Source organism: Pecten maximus, chromosome 14 (assembly GCF_902652985.1).
Source record: "Pecten maximus chromosome 14, xPecMax1.1, whole genome shotgun sequence".
NCBI classification, from domain to species: Eukaryota; Metazoa; Mollusca; class Bivalvia; order Pectinida; family Pectinidae; genus Pecten; species Pecten maximus.
In genome coordinates, this window is record NC_047028.1 from 32,318,274 (window position 1) to 32,331,838 (window position 13,565).

At 36.1% G+C, this 13,565-nt stretch overlaps 1 protein-coding gene and 1 long non-coding RNA gene across 2 annotated transcripts in view; one reads left to right on the forward strand and one right to left on the reverse strand.

The window, feature by feature from the left end:
• LOC117342402 overlaps positions 1–13,565 on the forward strand; it is a 91,126-nt gene that overhangs the window by 16,281 nt on the left and 61,280 nt on the right. The window lies entirely within an intron of this gene.
• Positions 552–6,641, reverse strand: LOC117342410. The gene is made up of 3 exons (XR_004535857.1): positions 6,562–6,641; positions 6,216–6,316; positions 552–734 (listed from the first exon to the last, which is right to left on the reverse strand). It is a non-coding gene; the product is annotated as an uncharacterized LOC117342410 (long non-coding RNA).

The following is a 13,565-nucleotide window of genomic DNA, read 5'->3' on the forward strand; positions in this document are numbered from 1 at the left end:
AGCAGCGACGAATACAGAAATGTCGTATTGATACTTAATTACCACGACGTCGATGACAGCGACGAATACAGAAATGTCTTATTGATACTTCATTACGACGACGTCGATGACAGCGACGAATACAGAAATGTCTTATTGATACTTCATTGCCACGACGTCGATGACAGCGACGAATACAGAAATGTCTTATTGATACTTCATTACGACGACGTCGATGACAGCGACGAATACAGAAATGTCTTATTGATACTTCATTACCACGACGTCGATGACAGCGACGAATACAGAAATGTCTTATTGATACTTCATTACGACGACGTCGATGACAGCGACGAATACAGAAATGTCTTATTGATACTTCATTACGACGACGTCGATGACAGCGACGAATACAGAAATGTCTTATTGATACTTCATTACCACGACGTCGATGACAGCGACGAATACAGAAATGTCTTATTGATACTTCATTACGACGACGTCGATAGCAGCGATGTACAATAACATGGCCTGGGGAAGTAGCAGCGATGTACAATAACATGGCCTGGGGAAGTGGCATTCAGAAGGAGACGCCCGTTTTAAAGGTTGTCTAATACATCGATGTTTGCGGATAATGTTACACATGAACGTAACACATTAGAAGATACAGATACTACCGTGACCCCTCACTCATACTTAGGCACACACCAGTAGTTGTATCGAAATGCTCTGATAAGTCTTCTCTGGAACAAGTTCTGAAATAAAAGAAGCTTTAAATGAAGTTGTCATTGAATTGACGTCTGTGTCCCCGATATGTATATTATTCCATAAACAAACGTAACCAATATACATAACTGAAATTCTATAAATAGTTCACCGTTGAGGTAATATAATTTAGGTAAACAAGACATTGGGTCTAATATTGGTTTTTTATTTTCCCTTCTTTATGTGTATTCATATACTGTTTAGATTCAAGCATACTATTTATTATTTGAAATGTTATTTTTCTCTATGGTGAGAAATTAAATATAAAGATGACGTTGTTCACCAATGTATACAATCACAAGGTATCATGTCACCGAACTCTGGCGTGATCAACTAATGCCCGTATCACAAAGTACAGTGATCTTTTCTAAAAGACGGCCGCCATATGCATCAGATGACATTGTTTACCATTTTGAAGTTTTAATATTGAGAACATATTTTGAGTGACAGAATACTTACGTGAAACTCGGTGAAACCTTGTAATATTTTGCTAGAAAACTATGGAGGGTTAAAAGGGACATAATTAAATGTTTAACTTTTCTTGTTTGTTTAACCATTTAACGTATTGTTTTGATTATTGTTCCTTTATCTTTTATTTTTTCATTTCTTTATTTTTACATCGTGATAAGTGTTGATATTAATTTCTTTTATTCAGCGTTAGATAGTTTGTGTTTCTTTGTTTCATATTCCTATTGCTGAAGACTGATGCTATAAACTAAGTAAAATTGTGTTTAACAATTTTAGATATTAGGCGGCTATTTCTATTTTGTGACCAAAAACTTTGATTTAATATGTCATTTTTTCAGTTTCTGCTTGATAGTTTTATGGTTTTCAAATTTAGTGGTTTAATATCGCATTTTCTTCTTTTCCTATTTGGTTATTTAAGTATATTTTGTTTCACAACAACAATGTAAGTGTTTCAGAATTATGTCCCAAAAAACCCTTGATGCATTTTTTCCAACTATTCTAACACCAGGGGGCAGTAAAATCTAAACATAAATATATAATCACGGGGCGCTCCCCAACAACCACCGACTGGTAACTTCATATTATGATTTTATCAAAACGGTTAAATCCTAGGCATTGTGCTTATTAGATATGTAATTATTAGTATTGAGACACCGTTTGTGTACCCATAAAATGTTTCTTTTTGACGATTTTTCCGTGTCGTTTTACGACATCGCTCAACTTTTGTGACGGAAGTGGGTCAATCAGCTAGACCAACGTTCATCTTTTCGATAACAAATCTAATCTCTTATGGAGTCGTAGGTTTCCAGTAGGTTTCCTAGGTCTAGTGTAAATGTTACGTGTTCATTCACGTTTTAGAGACAGGCGACGTTTAAATATGTAATATTTTTAAAATGTCTTTATTGTTTTGTTTGTTTAATGAAATTGCTGTGTCGTTAGTTTATGCTTTGATGTCTTGATCAGCTGATATTTATGTTGTCGAGCAACGACATTTCGAGAATCATATCTCGTACACATTAGCTAAGTACGATGACACGAACTTTCAAGGAACTACGTATACTGTACATGTACTTCAGTACACACTAGCAGTATATTAAATAATTCTTTTTCATTAATAGAAGTTTTTTTCTCAAATTCTTAATGAAATACTAGATATGTTCTAATTTTAAAATGCTTTAAATTTTGACAGTGTCAAATTATATCATCTGTTGCATTGATTAATAAATGAAATAAGTTTTCAAATATATTTAAACCCTTCACTTTTATGCACCAAAGAAAGCAATATGCAAGAAAGCTGTTCTGACAAATTTTAAGCTAAAATATTGTCAATTAGATATATAGTCTACTATGTTGCATTAGGAAAAATTCTGTTGCTTTGGGTGTATAGAAAGATGTCATGCATTTTTTTTTTCTTTTAAAATTAAATCAATTTCAATTTATTACAAAAAATTATCAGATAGAAAATTATTTGACAAAATCAAAGAGTTACCAGGTTTTAGCTATCATAATTTTACAAAATAGTTTACTTTGAAATTTCATGAAGTAGTAAATTTTCAAATATCTATAAGTTGCTTTATTATCAATTCCATATCAACATATTTCAACCCTTTGGTTACATGTGCCAAAGAAAACCATGTGCGAGAAACCTGTTCTGAGAAAATTTTACTAAAATTATGTTGATTGTTATATCACATAAGTTAATTAACTAATTTAGGGTGTGGAACCATGTTGTAGTTTTGTCTTTTGAATTTGTAATCAGTTTCAACTTATCACAAAAGGTATAATAGAAAACTACTTGTCAAAATTAAAGAATTGCTAATATTTTGTTATCACTATTTTACAAAATAGTTTTTCTCCCAAAATTTCATCTGCACATAGGTAGCAAGTGGTAAATTTTGAAATATCTTTGCTTTAAATATCATTCCGACATATTTCAACCTTTCGCTTACATATACCAAAGAAAACAATGTGCAAGACACCAATTCTGACAAATTTATACTTAAGTTTTTGGAACTATAATGTATTTACTGTGTTGCACTATGTTAAATTCAATGTTGGGGAACAAATTAGTTTTTTTTTTATCTTTTGAATTTAAACTTTACTTATATAAAGGTATTATAGAAAATTATTTGACAAATTCAAACAATGACCAGGATTTAATGATAACCATTCTACAAGATAGTCTTCTTCATAATGTCATCTCCACACAGGTGAAATACAGTAACACTACAGTAGGACTAGTGTACATGTAAATAGTTTATATGTTTCTTTTTTTTAGGCCAACACCACCATATGCAAACATTTACATTAGGAAGGGTGTTACAAATTGTTGGCCAAAGACTGCAGTTAATTTCCCTCTATATTCTACTGAAGAAACAAATTCAGGATTTTGAAACTACATAAAACTGGTTTTAATTTCATATTGTAGAACTATTTTCTCAATATCAAACTATTTTGATATTGGGATAACACCATTTTCTTTTATTTTCACATCTTTTACAATTGCAACTGTAACAAATAAAAATTAACAAGTTTTAAACAGGTACTGAAATTGCAGGCCTTTGACCGCAAGTAATTATCCTCTTATGTTCTACTTAAAAAAAAAATTCATTAAAATGTTTTTGAGACTGCATAAAATATGGTTTTCATTTCATTTTGTAGAAGTACTCTCTCAATTTCAAGCCATTTAGATATTAAGAAACAAATTTTCCACAATTTTCACTTCTTTGGTACTATTGCCACTGTAAGATAGTTAATTATTTATTATTGAGGGGCCACGGTGGCCGAGTGGTTAAGGTGTCATGACACTTAATATCACTAGCTATCCACCTCTGGGTTGCTAGTTCGAAACCTACGTTGGAAGTTAACTTGCCATGGTACTGACCGTAGGCCGGTAGTGTTTCTCCTGGTACTCCGGCTTTCCTCCACCTCTAAACCTGACACGTCCTTAAATGAACTTAGCAGTTAATAGGACGTTAAACCAAATACACCAAGTATATTAGTATTATATATATAGAAGAAGTATAGTTTGAACAGTTATCCTGCAGAAAAAATGGAAGCTGACAATCAGTCCGGTATGTGCTGTCATGGTTATGTCTTTGGACAAGACCACTTTACCCTTTTTGTTCTGGATGGCATGCAATGGGCCTCTTGTATGTTGTTCAGTCAGGTAGTCACCAACTACTACAAGGAGACCCAGCCTCAGACTTAAAGATGCTACTTATTTTTTAGAATCTTTGCAAACTGGTCTACACTGCTACCTTACAAGAAGTTTAAATCATTTATTTGAAAAGAAAATATTATTTATTTTGCTTGGTAAGCTCCATTTCCTGGATGGCTTGTGGACAGACAGGTCTCCTGCATGTTGTTCAGAGGTAGTCACTAATTACTACAAGGAGACCCTGCCTCAAACTGACTCAGCTGGCTATTCAAAGGGTGATAAACAAAGCTAACAAATAACAAAGCAAATATATATAAAAGTAAGAGATAATTTGCCACTTAATTTTCAGAAACTCCAGGGCAAACTGGTGTACACTGCTACCTGATAAAAGGTTGAAAAAGTTATTTAAAAATAAAAATATGATTTATTATGCATTATTAAGCTTCCTTTACATGAATTATTGGTCAAATTCACATAAATAATTTAAAACTTGCTAATTACTTAATTTTCATCTGTGATAGAAAAAGGGAGATAACTCGTTCACCTGTTCTTGATATTAAATTACATGAGTAATAAGATATTTCCCTAAAGTTATATTCATGATCGATCAATTATCGATATGTGATGATGATTGATAATGAACTTATTAGTGATTCCCAACACTACTGAAGAAGTTTTCGAATAAAAAAAATAGACAATCTCACAATTTGCTTGACACGGACCACTGACAAAGACGCTTGATACTGACTTTGAACTATGGGGAAAGTCCCGAAATGATTATTAATATATTGAATCAATTTTCGGCAATATCATCGGTTGATATCCGAAGTCTTGGAACTGGCAGTACGAGCGCTGTATGATCAATCTAACGTTAATTAAAATCTAAATGGTCATTATCACACGTTGCTCATAACATAGTGAGAATGACCATCTAGATTTTAATTTGATTGCTGTATGAACTACGAAAACCAGTCTAGTACTTCGAGCTCTTGGCCTAGACTACTGCCTGTGCCATTCAACCGGAGCAGACACGAAAAAACGGGCTCGGTGTCGTAAACACTTTTTTTAACCAGGATTTTATCATCTGAGGATATAATATTGATATCATTTCGAATATTAAGGATAAAAAGCAGTGAGTATATAATTTAGGGCCAAAGCTTAATCCAAACAATGATGAAGTGTTTCAGTCGGGCATTGGTAGGAATTTGAGAGTCACTGTTGCCATGGCTGCTGTAGGGAGTAATCCTTAGGCCTACTTCCGAAGCGATTGATTTGAGCACCCTCTGGCGATAGAATGAAGATGAAAAATGCGTAAGGGTTTTTTGGGACACAATTCTAACTTTCTATTTCTTACTTTTCCCCCTTTCTTTCTCTCTTCATTTTTAGTTTTCATCTTTCATGTAACATGTTTTAGCAATAATAGTTATTTTACAAGTTGTAAAATTGGAGAACAATACAGTTTTATTTCAAACTTTAAAGTTTAAATATAAAATCTAAACAACAGTAAAAAAAAGAAAAGAAAAAAAGACAAAATGCAAAATTGAAGATAAAATGTTAAAATAAAGAGTTTTGAATTAAAAAAAGTAATAACGTAAAATGAAGCATTAAAATTGTGAGAAATAAATCAGTAATGACGAATAATGAGAAGTTGCAATTAGAAAAGTAAAAAAAAGTAAGAAAAAAGAATGAAAATATTATGTTTGACTTATGTCCCTTTTAACCCTCCATAGAAAACAGGTTACATTTTTCACTAAGGCAATAAAATATATCGTCACAAATGCAATGAAATATATCGTCACAAATCAACCGAACATCAACAAAAAGGATATAATTCATTTCTTACCAGCCGAAACGACACCTATCGGATGGTACGAGTACATCTCAGCATCTTATGGCAGTACATACCGACAGATATAACGTGTTTGGCACGTATGCGGTGAAAAACTGCAAAGAGGATGATTCCGGTGTATATTCTCAAACTTAAAACTTCCTATGAAACGTCAAAGTAAATACATGTATTGTACGTATAGAGTTAGCCTGCTAAGTTTCCACGAACGGAGAAACGAAAGCGAAAATAACTGCATTACAAAGCCCTACAAAGACATCTCGATTGTCTATATATCATTATAATACTGCATCAAATTGTTAAATTATACAATATATCAAACAGATAACAACTAATAACTTACACGGCGATTGGCTGCGATAAAAACACCGTTAAACATGAGGGCCCTGTGAATTCCAAAAGGTTTTCCGAGCATACAGTAAATAAAGAGTTCAACAAAGGGCAATAACCCTAAATTGTTTTAAGAATGAATGTGCGTACTATGTTCTTTGTACATGAACATAAAATCGATGGGTAACTCCTTAGGATTATAAATAATAAGTAGCAGTTGCAGGAATAGTTCAGCTATGGTTAGATGGTATTAACAGATAAAATAGACCACAAAGGGGCTATTTTATAGTGCGGTCACACTGAAATGCCATACGCTTGACATTGTCGCATGCATACCTCCTCGTCACATTATACTGATAAATGGATAGCAGATCATTGTTACTAACTCTTTAAGGTTTAGCTAAAACTAAAAACAGAAAATACGAACATTTGAACATGTTTCGGCCCAAGACACGAACACATAACAGATTTCCCAAGGACTGTTTGGATGTTCAATAACAAGTTCAAATGTATTGCTGAGTCAAACATTCCGGAGACTTAGCATATTTATTTTGGCCGCCATTGAGTTTTACTGACAGATGACATGAGAGCAATTAAGCGGGCCTGTTCCGGAAATATGATTTTGAGACAATTTAACTTTTGTATTTAATGCTCTAAGGAACGAAGCATTTGACGGATGTTCCAATCTGTAACGTGATTTTATTGTCAATAACAATATATCATTGTTACTTCGTCAGTGGTTCTACCACTGTAGACAATAGACCATTGTTACCTCGCCAGTGGTTCTGTCACCATGGACAATAGACCATCGTTACTTTAGTTGTTGTGAGGACGTATATTCCTTAACAAAGAAAACTCCTTTAATGGATACATATATCTTTATATCATATACCATTCTAAGGTAAACAAATCTGCTTTAAAAGGCGGTTGAAGTTATAATAACAATTACTTGCATCCATCAATTTTGAACTGTCTTAAATGAGGCTTAGTTTTTTTTTCGAAACAATAGTCGGTGGAGGCTTTCAAAATGTGTACACAAAGCGCAAGCTCAGAAAAGGATGACGACAAAACATTGCACCGGAAGAACCTTATACACGTAAAGACGAGAGGTCAGAAAACTAGTGGAGATTAAGATGACCTCAGTGATATCCTGGGGTGATGTCCATATACATCGTACCCTGACCATTCGAACCCTTCTCTTCCAAATCCTTTCCCACCACTTCTCCCATTTGACTTCCTCATTTACCCTATTGTTTAGACCCCGTCCATTCCTCCTACAGTTTACCCCAGCTCACTCCTACAGTTCACCCAAGCTCACTCCTACAGTTCACCCCAGCTCACTCCTACAGTTCACCCCAGTTCACTCCTACAGTTCACCCCAGCTCATTCCTACAGTTCACCCCAGCTCACTCCTACAGTTCACCCCAGCTCACTCCTACAGTTCACCCCAGTTCACTCCTACAGTTCACCCCAGCTCATTCCTATTCCTACATTCCACCCAAGCTCACTCCTACAGTTCACCCCAGCTCACTCCTACAGTTCACCCCAGCTCACTCCTACAGTTCACCCAAGCTCACTCTTACAGTTCACCCCAGCTCACTCCTACAGTTCACAAAAGCGAGCTCCCCCTACAGTTCACACCAGCTCATTCCTACAGTTCAGCTTAGCTCACTCCTACAGTTCACCCAAGCTCACTCCTACAGTTCACCCAAGCTCACTCCTACAGTTCACCCCAACTCACTTCTACAGTTCACCCAAGCTCACTCCTACAGTTCACCCCAACTCACTTCTACAGTTCACCAAAGCTCACTCCCACAGTTCACCCAAGTTCTCTCCTACAGTTCACCCCAGCTCACTTCTACAGTTCACCCCAGCTCATTCCTACAGTTCACCAAAGCGAGCTCCTCTCTTATTCCACCTTAAATTCTTCCGTCCCAGTTCAGCCTCAGCTCACTACTACAATTCCGTCCCTTCTTGTTCTTCATACAGTTCACTTTAGTTCAGTCCCCTCCAAATAGTTCACTACCCTCCAAATAGTTCACTACCCTCCAAATAGAACACTACCCTCCAAATAGAACACTACCCTCCAAATAGTTCACTACCCTCCAAATAGAACACTATCCTCCCAATAGTTCACTACCCTCTCAATAGTTCACTACCCTCCCAATAGTTCACTACCCTCCCAATAGTTCACTACCCTCCCAATAGATCACTTCCCTCCCAATAGTTCACTACCCTCCCAATAGTTCACTACCCTCCCAATAGTTTACTACCCTCCCAATAGTTTACTACCCTCCCAATTCATCGACAGTTCATTTGTACCCTTGTTCACCCTTCTCACTCCCTCACTTCCTCACTTCACCAAACTTCTTTTTTCCTCAGCCCCCCCCCCCCCCCCCCTCCCCCTCCCCCTCCCCCCTCCCCGTCCCCCTCCGTTGTCTGGCTCCCCTCTCCCGTATATTGAATTCCCTAGTACAATAAAAGTACAAGTATACAGTACATGTACGTGTTGATGTGAGTAGACAGGCATACGACCTCTATTTGTTCATACTTTATTCGACGCCAATACTAAAAGTACTTGTTTTGACATGCTTGACAGTTTTATCACAGTGTTGAAGCTATTATCAGATATTATCATTGGTTGTTTTCTCTGTTGGAGTCGTTATCGTGATATGTTGTTATATATCGGTATGTTTGGTGTATGGTGGGAGGGCGGCAATAACATTTTATAATGTATTCACATCTACAAATATTATAACATAAAAATAGAAGTTATCGTATTGATTTGAGACTGTCGATCATTTTCGATCATTTTCTCAACCTTACGCTAAAACCTATTCTAGTATTATCAAAAATGTATCCTGGGCACTCCTGAAGAAGGGGTCGAGATAATTCCTTCGTCCAAGAAATCGAAAACGGATAATGCATGTTTTTAGTTACGAAAAATCATCTTAAACTCTCACTTGCTCTCCAGCAATGGTATGTTTTTATCAAACAAGACGAGAAACAAATAAGCAATTCACATGAAATTCAGTCTAAAATACGGGGCGCTCAACCTTAAAAAAGGAAGTAGAAAATAAATGTGTGACCCTAGTGCTTTGTAACTATGCTCAAATTCGTTAATGATTTACCGCCTTAATCACTCCGCCTATTACTAGGCCATCACTGTTTTACCGCCTACATCACTCCGCCTATTACTACGTCATCACTGATTTACCGCCTACATCACTCCGCCTATTACTAGGCCATCACCGATTTACCGCCTACATCACTCCGCCTATTACTAGGTCATCACTGATTTTACCGCCTACATCACTCCGCCTATTACTAGGCCATCACCGATTTTACCGCCTACATCACTCCGCCTATTACTAGGTCATCACTGATTTACCGCCTACATCACTCCGCCTATTACTAGGCCATCACCGATTTACCGCCTACATCACTCCGCCTATTACTAGGTCATCACTGATTTACCGCCTACACCACTCCGCCTATTACTAGGTAATCACCGATTTACCGCCTACATCATTCCGCCTATTACTAGGTCATCACCGATTTACCGCCTACACCAATCCGCCTATTACAAGGTCATCACCGATTTATCGCCTACATCACTCCGCCTATTACTAGGTCATCACTGATTTACCGCCTACATCACTCCGCCTATTACTAGGTCATCACTGATTTACCGCCTACATCACTCCGCCTATTACTAGGTCATCACCGATTTACCGCCTACATCACTCCGCCTATTACTAGGTCATCACTGATTTACCGCCTACATCACTCCGCCTATTACTAGATCATCACCGATTTACCGCCTAAATCACTCCGCCTATTACTATGTCATCACTGATTTACCGCCTAAATCACTCCGCCTATTACTAGGTCATCACTGATTTACCGCCTACATCACTCCGCCTATTACTAGGTCATCACTGATTTACCGCCTACATCACTCCGCCTATTACTAGGTCATCACTGATTTCCGCCTACATCACTCCGCCTATTACTAGTTCATCACTGATTTACCGCCTACATCACTCCGCCTATTACTATGTCATCACCTATTTACCACCTAAATCACTCTGCCTATTGCTAGGTCATCACCGATTTTATCATTGGCGGTGTTCTTTCGGCGTGAACGAGATACTCTGTTTAGGAATAGACTGTGTTATATCAGAGTTGTCAGTAGTGTTAGGAGATTTAACCATGTCCTAATAATGCCTTAACCTAACTTAATCTGCTTGACGTCACTCGCGTGTCCTAGGACGTGATTAGTCACGACAATGCGGGTCGATGGGATGGAAGCCAATTGAGTTTAGTTTTAATTAAATTTTGGGTGTACGTCTATGCTTTCTTGTTAAATCGCAACAAAAGGCTATTTATAGTACAGCACAACTTAGTACTATTACAGTATCTCATTGTTTTTTTGTTGTTTTTTTTTGTAAGAAAAGTTTGCAAAATTGTTAACAGCGTTTCCATTTCATTTTGAAGCTAAATGATTTTTTACAGAAATAAGAATTAGTAGAAATAGTATAAACACAAAAACTGCCATAATATAGCATGATAATGTATCAACCGAGACATTAAGAATCGTTCAGTTGCTTGATGTTTAAACTTTCCTTGTGTCTGTATGGTGGTAGTCTCTCGTGACGCGATTTAAACCGTTAACTATTAATTCTCCACATGCTCTGTCATTGTATTTATAGATGGGTGTGAGATAAACTTGTGATTTACATTCCTTCCATATCGGTCTATCTGAGGAGATAAGTTCGCACGCTCAAAATTACACGGGTCACGTTCCTTGTCTACACCTGGCCCAGATTGTATATAGTACACAAATATATCTATGTATATACGTAAAGACTTACTCGTAATGGGATAGTTTCTTTTTCGTGAATACGATGGCAATGAAAGGTTAAAATCAGAAATAAGAAGAATCACCGTAGCGGAAAAACAAAAAATCACAGTGAAGAAACAAAAACAGGCAGACACTGAGATAAAAGAGGGGCGATTTAAATGTCACTTTGCTCACTAGTTACACGACGTTCTGTGATAACTTATCCGGAACACCTAGGGCCTTTCTTCTCGACAGTTTTACAATCCTACACGGGTGTCTATGTCATAATGAATGCATCAAACTCGTTTGAAAATTTGATACGTCTCGCCTCAGTGATCATTATCTATCAAATGAAGGTCACGTGACAGACTGGAGTCAATCGATCGTGTTCTATATATATACTTACAACTTTCCATATCAATAATCAATAATATGCCTTTACTGTGGTATTACATGAATCTCTATGTGTGTTTAATGGATATGTGTGTTGTTTCACTTAGTTGTCCTTTTTTTCTTACTTTTCGAAAGGATATTTTGGTCTACATAACACGTGATTAAGAAAACTTAGAGGCATTTGCAGAAAAAATCAACACAAAACTCCAACTTATTCTATTCGTGTGACATTTGTCAAAAATAAAAGTTAGTCGAGGATGAAAATTAGTCAATTCATTCCTCATTCCTATATTAGATAGTAACAAAAGGTTAAAAACAATATTTTATTTTGCCTATTTTTAAGGTAAATGAGCTCACGTAAAATGTTTATTATTGGTTAAAGGGAAGTAACTCGTAGTAACTACAGCGTTGCTTTTGTCTCTGCGACGGAAGTCCTCTCAATGTGTTCCTTGTATCTTGCAGGCTGGGCTGTTTGTGATAGACTACTTGGCATTGTAATTATTCTGAATATTTCTTTCTTATTCCATATTCTATTTCATAACTTGATTTTTTTTTCAAAAGTTTGCTATCAAATTTCTTATTCTTACGATTGAAAATGAAAAAAAACAACAATAATGATTCAAGAAAAAAAGGAACACTTAAAATTTACAAGGAATCTGTATAAAATGTCTATAGATAGCATTTTCCGATTTCTACTATGCAGTCATGAGTAATTATTCTATAGAGGAAGGGAATAACTATAATAAATAAATAAATAAATAAATAAAATAAAAATAGATAAAAAAACAATTGCAATGCTTTCCCCCCAAAACATCCATATTAGGTGACCCTATTCATTCGTTTCTTAAGTTATCAAGCCGGTCGAGAATTTTAGGCCTTTATCAAGTGTTCTGGGGACACTTTGATCAGAACTGATATGAACTGACTGAAATGACGAATGTCGTGGTCTGTATTATAATTGGGATAGAAAGATCGGAAGATTTTATTCACTGGCGTGTAAATGAGTCACTATGTTTTATGAAAACGTATCTTAGAAGTCTCTTAATGAGAGACAAAGGGGCATAACCCTTATAAAATAATGTTAACTGCGTGTTAACTCTACGCAAAGTCACTTTCTTCTTATTTTCCTTAAAAAGTAATAATGATAATAAAGTAAAGGGAGGTAACTCTCGTAGCAACTAGAATTATTTATCTCAACAACGGAAGTCCCGATATATTAGCTCAACGCGTCCCGTGCAGTCGGGACCATTCTTGCATGCTATTTTGGGACTCTGTGTGATAATGATATTATAGTTGCCTGCAAAAGTTCCCTGTCGTGTTTCATTAAAATATTATTTTCTGTTTTTAGATTTCAAACATATCATATGGAATTGACGATTTGTATTGCCCATTTACCTTTTACCTAAGTTGTATAATGTGAACATGTATTTTATATCGAACGATTTTTCTTTCTTTCAAGACAAATATAAACGTTATGTACTATGTTAATTATGTTTCCGGATGTGACGTTGTGCACTTAAACTAGGCTTACCACGAAATCTTAATTCGACGTTGAGATAAATAATTATTTCTTTAAGGAAGGGGATTAAATGCTGAAAATTCTAAATATCGCGTGCCTTCTGAAAGTGCAATACACATCAATCAAAGTAAAGCATTATCGTAAAATATATATTGAGTAGCGTTCCTATGACAGTCCCCGAATTACACTGGACATTCTGATATCCGCAGAACATGCGTCTCTCAATGTTAACGTGACGTAACGAGTCAAGTCCTCAGTC